Genomic DNA, 8,391 nt, shown 5'->3' on the forward strand with positions numbered 1-8,391 from the left:
AATTTGTTTATCCCGTAACTTCGTCAACAGTTTGAGCTTGCATGTTTTATATCATTGAACTGAATGATATTTTTTCAAAATAAATAAATCATGTGTGTTTCCTTTTTTTTGTTGAACTCAATATTTTTTGCAACAATGTTTTGAACTTCTCTCATTTTGCGACTGGAACTTTTACCATTTGAATTTCTGTGTTTTCTTTTCCCCAAAGTTATCTGGTACACCATGTTTGAACTTACAACTTTTGTAGTTGTGAACTTGTCATGTTTTTACAATGCCAAGCTAGCAAATAGTAGGAGATTAAGCCAGCGAAGGGGCTACAGTAATACAACATTCAAATCGATAGCTAGCAGCAATAATAGTGGTTACCAACATATAAATGAACTTGTAACAAACTTGCACACGACCTGACAACACAATACACATATGGATGACCACACAGCGAGTAGCTCCAAATAAAAATGTACGACCACACAGGAGGTTGCATATGGATGAAGTGATGACCCATTTTTTCTCGTACCGAAGCTTCTCTGCACTGAAGCTTGTTTCCCAAAATCATATCAGTGGGTTATTAAACACCTGCAACAACATCAAAAGAGGAACACTAGAAAAAGAGTATACAGGAACTACAGTGGACAGACCAACATAAATCCTCAAGCAATAATCGAGAGAGTTCACAATCTCCATGGAAGATGCCTATGAATTCACCATGGAAGGACCTCCCACTCCCCTGCACTATCTTCTTCCACTCCCTGCACACACACACATGGAGCAGAGAGAGGATGAGAGGGAGATGACTGCGCGGGATCGAGGACGGAGCAGAGGGTGGCCTGCATGCAACTCTTCTCCTGACCGGCTGTGGAGCGTGCTGTTGTACTGACGAGGCAAGGGTCCAAATATATCACCTAAATCAGTTCAAAGAATTTTACAAAAACAAGCAGGGAACAAAGACAAAAGTCATGTATGGCTATGAGGCACAACTTCTATATGTAGAAGGATTAGTAAGGGTCTCAGGAATTGACTACATTATTTCTGTCAACTCGATCTTCATCAGTACTAGAATGACTGGAGAAGAAGTTTAGATTTGTAGCAGCACACGCACCAAACTTGCAGAGTTTTTCTTCAACATTTTTAGGTGATTACATCAATAGTATGATTGGAAAAATATTTCAGATTTGTAACAACACACACACGATACTTACAGAATTTTATGGAAATGCACGAGTTCTGATTTATCAGTACATAGTTTTATGGAAATGCATGAGTTAACTTATTCTAGGCACTATCTGGACATGGTGAAGACTAGCTAATGTAAGGATAGGCAGAGAACACTTAGTATTGAACTTTTTCCAAGTATGTATTGAACTGATTTTTTTCAATGAGCTGTTGTAGTATAGGTACTAGAGCTACCAGCATCTTTTTATATATCATGATAAAAAGCTAACAAACATGCATCATCTCCACCAGACCATTCTCTCATCATCTTCAGAACATACATACTAGAGAAAATTGAACTGACAATAGAAGAAATTTATACTTTTTTGGGACTGTATCATGTAATACCACATCCAGAAAGCATGACAAGCGAAATGTATATTTATTTTTAGTTGAAGAACTAGCAGTCTTGCAGCACAATAGGCACATCATGGTGCTATTAACTAACTTACATAGATCCTTTCTGCTTTGTAGTAGTACCTGAGGTTACAAGGGTAGGAAATTTACCATTTGACGGCCTTCACGCCACCAGCAGCGCCAGAGGTGACCTCATGTCTCCTACTGTTGGCGGGGAACAGGAGCTGGATCCACGGGAAGAATATGGCAGGAGCGCCTTGTCTGTTCGATCTCTCATGGGAGGGCAGTGCTTGACGTCGAGGTGCAGGGCGGCCAAGGAGACGGTCACGCGATGAGGAGGAGCAGGATGGGGCAGAGGTGGTTGTTGCCGACACTCCGCCCTCCGCCGGCGACCGCCCCTGCAGCGCTTCTATATTTAACATTGAAGAACAAGTTGATGTACAGTAACGTTGAAGTACACAAAGATACCTAAATATAATTTATGTACTTTGAAATAGTTTGTTTTACTTCCAAAATACTTCATTTGTTTTGAAATATGAACTTCTATATTTATTTCCTTAGAACTTATTATTAGAGAGCCCATTTATTATTAGAGAGACTCTTTTTGTTTCAATTCAAAAATGAGCACATGCTATTATTAGGTATCAATATAATCAAAATTTTGTGGTGCAAAAAACCTATAATTGATGATAATTCTTAAGAAAGGGAGCACTAGCGCCCACTGTGGTTGAAACACTGAGCAATGCATAACTTAAAAGTAGCACAGATACGACAATGTCATGGTTCAGTCAAGGTTTTTCAACCATGGACACTCATGTCATGGTCCACTACTACAGTCAAGATTTCAGATACTAAGGCAAGCTCTGATTAAGCTTCCATAGTGGATTCCTGACCTTTGCTGGAGTGTTCAACCAGCTACTTCTCTTTCTCAACACTGTAATGTGCACAATATCCTAGTTCTGCCATTATTCGTGATATGCACCAAGCTTAGGGCCTGTTTGGTTTGCAATAGTTCCACATGAAAACAGTTCAGTTACTGAAAGAGCAGCATAGACAACAGATCAGTCACCTCTCAAAGGACCAGGGAAAAAGGTGCGATTGCATGGAGATACGCCTTCAAAAAAAGTGTGGCCACACGACCTCATATGTCCATCAGTACTGATTATAATAGACAGGAAGGGAAACTTTATATTAGTAACTTTTTTCAGAGAAAAAGTATACATTTTTGTAGTGGAACTCAGCATAAACAACATTGTAAAAGAAGTCCTGACCGATGCTTGTACTTCCATACAAACATATATGCGACTGAATCTATTTAACTTAGCAGAGCTTCTTTGTCATACAAATCATGTCTACATACGTAAGCACAGACAAAACATCAGTGATATTTCAGCTTCAGTTTTTTCTTCTAGAATGCTCAAGTGACTGATTCGTTTTTGTTAGATACTAGCTAGAGAACAACCTAAATGACACAAAGTGCAGCCGAACATAACTCCATCTATGTAGAACATGAAGTTTCCCCAATGTTTTTTCCACATCATGAAGCTTCAAGACAAGCTAGATGTACGTGTTAATAATAAAAATGGCTAATGCAGCACACTCGGCACCTATGCATTCAGAGTTGGCTAAAGCAGCGGCATCACACGAAAATAACTGAGCACTACGATCACCTCATGTAGTAGTAGCAGCAGGGCAGAGAAGCTTCATGGTCAATGGCTATCGGCAACAATTTCGCTTCAGGGGATTTTCTCAGAACATAGCCCTACAGTGATGAAGATGGCATGAGGTGTTGCAGCTTGGAGCAGCAATAAGAGAAACAGAGGACCCCCAACATGCTGCTGACAAGGCCGCACCTGAGGTTGGACTACTCGGTGGATGGCGGGACACAGGGTTGCAAAGGTATAAGAGGTCGCACTGAGATGGCGGATGCAGTTTGACTGTGTGGCGGCGTGGACTGAATAATTGCCAGGGTCTCGGAGAGATAATTTGCAATGCATTTCAGCCCATTTTCCCTCAATACTAGCATTACTGAGTAAGAAGTTCAGAACTCGAGTAGTTGTTCCTTACAGTCTCGTTGGACACGAGCTCCTTGAGGAAGATTGCATGGTCAGCGGCAAGTTGGCCCTGCAATTGTGTCGACGGCGTCGCGCTTGGGGAAGGCGCGGTGAGGCGGAGGAGGGGGGACGCGGTGCGACCCGGTGAGGCAGAGGGGGGCGGTGGCGCGGTGGGGAAGAGGGGTCCGGCGCACCGGGGATGGAGGTCCATGGCGACATGTAGGAGGTGGAGGCGTGCCGACAGTCGAGGATGGACGCGCGCGGTGGTCGGGAGGTCGAGCTGTGGCGGCGGACGGGAGGTGGAGGCGCGCCAGTGGACAGAAGGTGGAGGCGCGCGGCGGCCGGGAGGTGGGAGGCGCGCGGCGGCCGGGAGGTGGGAGGCGCACGGCGGCCAGTGCTGGGACGCGCGCGGCGGCCGGGAGGGAGAAGGTGCGAGGCGGGTCGTGGGGTTGTGGATGAGGACGATGATGGGCTTGAGGAGTTGGGCTCCCATGTTTTCTTTTCTTTCACTCCAGTACCGCCGGTTCGGTCGCTACTCTATATAGGGCCGAGGGGTAACAGAATAATATTCTGTTACCGGTAACAAAATAGCCCACCCCGCCTCCCGCTCCCCTCCCCCGATCCACCACCGATCCCCCACCTTCCCCACCTCCCGCCCCCAACGGGGATGCGCCCGCCAACCCATCCCCAACCGGCGCCGCCGCCGCTACCCCTTCGTGCCCCAACCGGAGACACCGTTGCCCCAAGATCCCATCGCCGCCGCCACCAAGACACCAACGCTGCAAGCTGCATCTCGTTGTTCCGTGCCACCGGGATCTCGCCTCCTGCCTTCCCGTGCATGCCGGTGGAAGAGCTCAGGCACCGCTGGTTGCCCCGGGCACCACCCTGCCTTATTTCGTTGCGACCTTCCAAGGGGCACCACCTCGTCCTTCCGCTCCGTCCTTCCTAGTGGCGTCGCCGTAACCTTCCTAGAGGCACCGCCTCGTCCTTCCCAGGGAGGCCACGGTGACTTGCCGACCTCCGCCCGGCGCACATGCTGTCACGCGACCTTCCGCTCCGTCCTCTGCAGCGGCGGCCGTCGGTGGCCTTCCATCCGCCCTGGAACCCCCCTACCGCCTGGATCTGGCCCCGGCACCTCCCCTCGCCTGGATCTGGCTCTGGCTCTGCCCCGCGTCTAGGTCCGGCCACCGCGCTGTACCCGCTCCTCGACCCGGTCACTGTCAGCGCCCCCACCCCCAGCTCAGGAGCGCCGGCATCCACTGCCAGCCCCAAGCGCGCCACAGCTCCCCTCCCCTCCACCTCCTCTGCTCCGGCCACGAGCTCCTCCTTCCTTCTCTGCTCCGGCCACGAGTGACTCCGATGTTGTGCCACAGGCCATCACCGATGGCAAGCGCCACTAGCATCTTGCCGGCCCTCGACTCCTTTTCCGTCCACCACGGGTCACTGCTCACATCCGCATATACAACATTTTCTTCAGGATGAAGTTCAACAAAAGAATCTGCAGCAATTCTTCAGTGTCTTATTACTCCAACAGCAATTCATCTTGTGTTTGTTTTTTGTGCTTGGTGTTTGCAAAAAGGGAACCATTTTTCCGGCCAATTTTGAAAAAATTGCAGTGTAAAGATGTTCTCTCAAATGTGTCTATTATTATGTGGGTAAAAAGAACTTTCCTATACTTCAACAACTTAGTAGTAATATACAGCAGTCCAAAATGTTTGTTTTTTCAACGGGCCAATATGTTCATTCACCAATTTTGTGCAATGAAAAAAAATAGTAGCTAATTTTTTTATGGCTAATGTGTAGATGAACCAATTTAGTAGGGCTGCATTGAAGATGGGAAGTTCACAAGAAAAAAAGGTGAAGTAAATGAAATTGAAAAAATGAAGTTAATGAAATTCCCTGAAAAGTTTGTTCGTTGCAACAATTTTGAATAAAAGAGGAACTCCATCAAAATATCTCACAATGGAAGGTCAAACTGAAAATACCCAAAAATAGTTCAAAAAAGTTTACTTTGAAAACAGACTTTCCCCGTTTCTAAAAAAACTTAGAAGTTAAAATACAAATAACACAGTGGTTCAATGTTTATTACTACATTATGATTTTCCCCATTACTAAAGAATAACCCAAGAAGGCCAAATTAAACAATAGAGCAACTCAAAATTTATAGAGAAAATGGAATTTTCCCGTTTCTACAAAAACATGGAGGTTCAAATTTAAAAAATGGGGACGTTCAATGTTTATTGCAATGCCAAGAATGTCAAATGAAAAAACCGAGTAGTTCAAAAAGTTTATAAAGAACGGATTTTTCCCTCTTTTAAAAATAAGACCTATAAGTTCAACTTTAAATAATTGAGTAGTTCGATATTTATTACATAACTTGGACTCTTCCCATTACTAATGAATCACACTAAGAAGTCTAAAAATAAAAATATGAAGCTATTTGATGTTTATAAAAACTCAGATTTTTCTCAATACTAGAAATTAAAAACAAGAATTTCAATTTCAAAAACGGAGTAGTTCAATGTATATAAAAATTTAGATTTCACGTTACTAGAGAATAAACCAAGAAGTTCAAATTGGAAAAAGTGATTGGATTTTTCTAGTTACTAAAGAATAAAACTAATAAGTTCAATTCGAAATAGCGAAGATGTTCAATCTTTCCAAAAAAACTCCAATTTTTACATTTCTAACACACAAAGAAGTTCAAAATAAGAAAGTTAGAGTGGTTCAATGTCTATTAAAAACTATGATTTTTTCCATTACTAGAGTGAAACAGAGAGAAGTTCAAAGTGATAATAGCGAGAAGTTCACGTATTGCATGGTGTGTGTTTCATATGAGAAAAAAGAGTAAAAAGGTGAAGTCTAATATTTTTTTGCTAGAAGTTCAAGTGCTCTTCTCTCGGAAGGTGGAAAATTCTTGTTAGAGAGGTTCAGCGTGTGTTTACATGTTCGAAAAACACAAAAAATATGATGTGTCCCATGTTTGAAAATAATTCTCTCAATCCATTACAAATTTGGAACAAAAATACTCTACATGAAAAAAATTCTTATCTATTCAACAACTTTCCAAGGGTTATATTGTATGCTTTATTCAAAAATAAATTGTTAAAATAAATTAGTGTAAGTTGTTTGAAAAGAAAAGGTTAAGAGTATTACAAAAGTTGCATCTTTTCAACAAGTTTCTAATGATTTACCATTTGTGGAAGTCTGAGGAATGGGTGAGGAATTACAAACAAAAATATGTGGCCGAAGTTTAATATGAAAATAGTGAGCAGTTCAACTACTATACAGAATGCATTTCGGATGAGAATAAAAGAATACAAAACTAAAAACCTAAAAGGTTTGTTGCAAGAAGTTCACGTGCCCCACCTTTCACGGTTCAAAAATTATATTACGAGACTCCGACCTTCAGTTTCAAGTTAAAAAAGAGAGGCAAAAACAACATCGTATTGGCCATTTCTAAAACTGTTCTCAAACGGCAATGAATTTGTAACACCTGTCTACATGAAAGAGTTGCTCCTACTCATAAGCTTTCCAACGATATATTATATGCTACATTATAATGTACTGTTTAAAAGTTTCATGCACATCAATTAAAACACGTTTTTATGTATTAAAAAAATCTTTTGAATCGTCACGAGTATGAAAAAATGATCAACAGGGCAAAGTAGCATGTTTTCAACATCTTTCCATCGGTATATCATTTGCTCAATTCCGCTAAGTGGTTGGGAAGTTACAGGCAAAAAACAACATGTGAAAAATAGAGTGAAGTTCAACCTCTTCATGAAGTGCATTTCGGAGACTTCTGTTGTTTCGATGAAGGCAGAACGCATGATCTTAAAAGTTCAGATTGATAACTGCTAGAAGGTCACGTACTACACGGTGTGCATTTTGTATTAAAAAAGAATGAAAATGCAAAGCCTAAAGTTTTGTTGATACAAGTTCAAGTGCTCGGCCTGAGAGAGTTCAAAAATTCTTGTGAGAGAGGTTGAATAAAAATACGTGACAGAAGTTCAAGGCGAAAACAACGAGAGGTTCAAGCACTGCAAGGAATGCATTTCAGGTGAGAAATAAAAGTATAGAAAAATAAAAGCTTGAAAGGTTTGTTGAAAGAAGTTCAAGTGCTCTGTCCGGGGAAGTTCAAAAATTCTTGCGAGAGAGGTTCACCTTGTATTTCCATATTCCATTTTTTTCGTATAAAAATCGAACACTATTCTTTACTCAAAAATGTAAAAAGGTGAAGTTCAAATTGAAATAACAGAGAAGTTCGGAGTTTATTAAAACCTAGGATTTACCTCTTCAAAAAATAGAAAACACAACGCCATTTATTGCACTTGTAAAAACAACTCATAAACGAAAAAAATGGTTGCTAGAAGTTCAAGTGCTCGGCGAGGAAAAGTTCAAAAAATTCTTGTAAGAGAGCTTCACCATGTATTTAGTTGGCAAAATACATAAAAAATATGTTTTTTTGTGTTTTAAAATAATTCTCTCAAACCAGAGAGAAGTTCAAAAGTGATAACAACCGGAAGTTCACGTACTACATGGTGTGTATTTCATACCAGAAAAATACAAATAAAGTGAAATAGAGTGAAGTTCAAACAGACATGCCCCAGAAGTTCAACTACTTCACGAAGTGCGAAAAACAGCTTGTCAAAAAATAGCACGTCGAAAACAGAGAGAAGTTCAAACAGACATGCCCGAGAAGTTCAACTACTTCACGCAGTGCATTTCCATTCACGATGAAGGCAGAAATCATGATCTTGTCATT

At 41.9% G+C, this 8,391-nt stretch overlaps 1 long non-coding RNA gene across 7 annotated transcripts; it reads right to left on the bottom strand.

Moving 5' to 3' along the window:
• Window positions 1-260: 260 nt before the first annotated feature.
• On the bottom strand, window positions 261-4,109 carry LOC119308117. Of its 7 annotated transcripts, XR_005149853.1 has the most exons (5): window positions 3,423-4,109; window positions 3,240-3,331; window positions 2,639-2,727; window positions 2,463-2,563; window positions 263-1,967 (listed from the first exon to the last, which is right to left on the bottom strand). It is a non-coding gene; the product is annotated as an uncharacterized LOC119308117 (long non-coding RNA). The 7 variants fall into 7 exon arrangements; XR_005149850.1 differs by having other exon boundaries at window positions 261-2,563; XR_005149852.1 differs by lacking the exon at window positions 2,463-2,563 and having other exon boundaries at window positions 264-1,967.
• Between the last annotated feature and the right edge of the window lie 4,282 nt (window positions 4,110-8,391).

The sequence above is a fragment of the Triticum dicoccoides genome, chromosome 5B, assembly GCF_002162155.2.
Source record: "Triticum dicoccoides isolate Atlit2015 ecotype Zavitan chromosome 5B, WEW_v2.0, whole genome shotgun sequence".
Classification (NCBI taxonomy): domain Eukaryota; kingdom Viridiplantae; phylum Streptophyta; class Magnoliopsida; order Poales; family Poaceae; genus Triticum; species Triticum dicoccoides.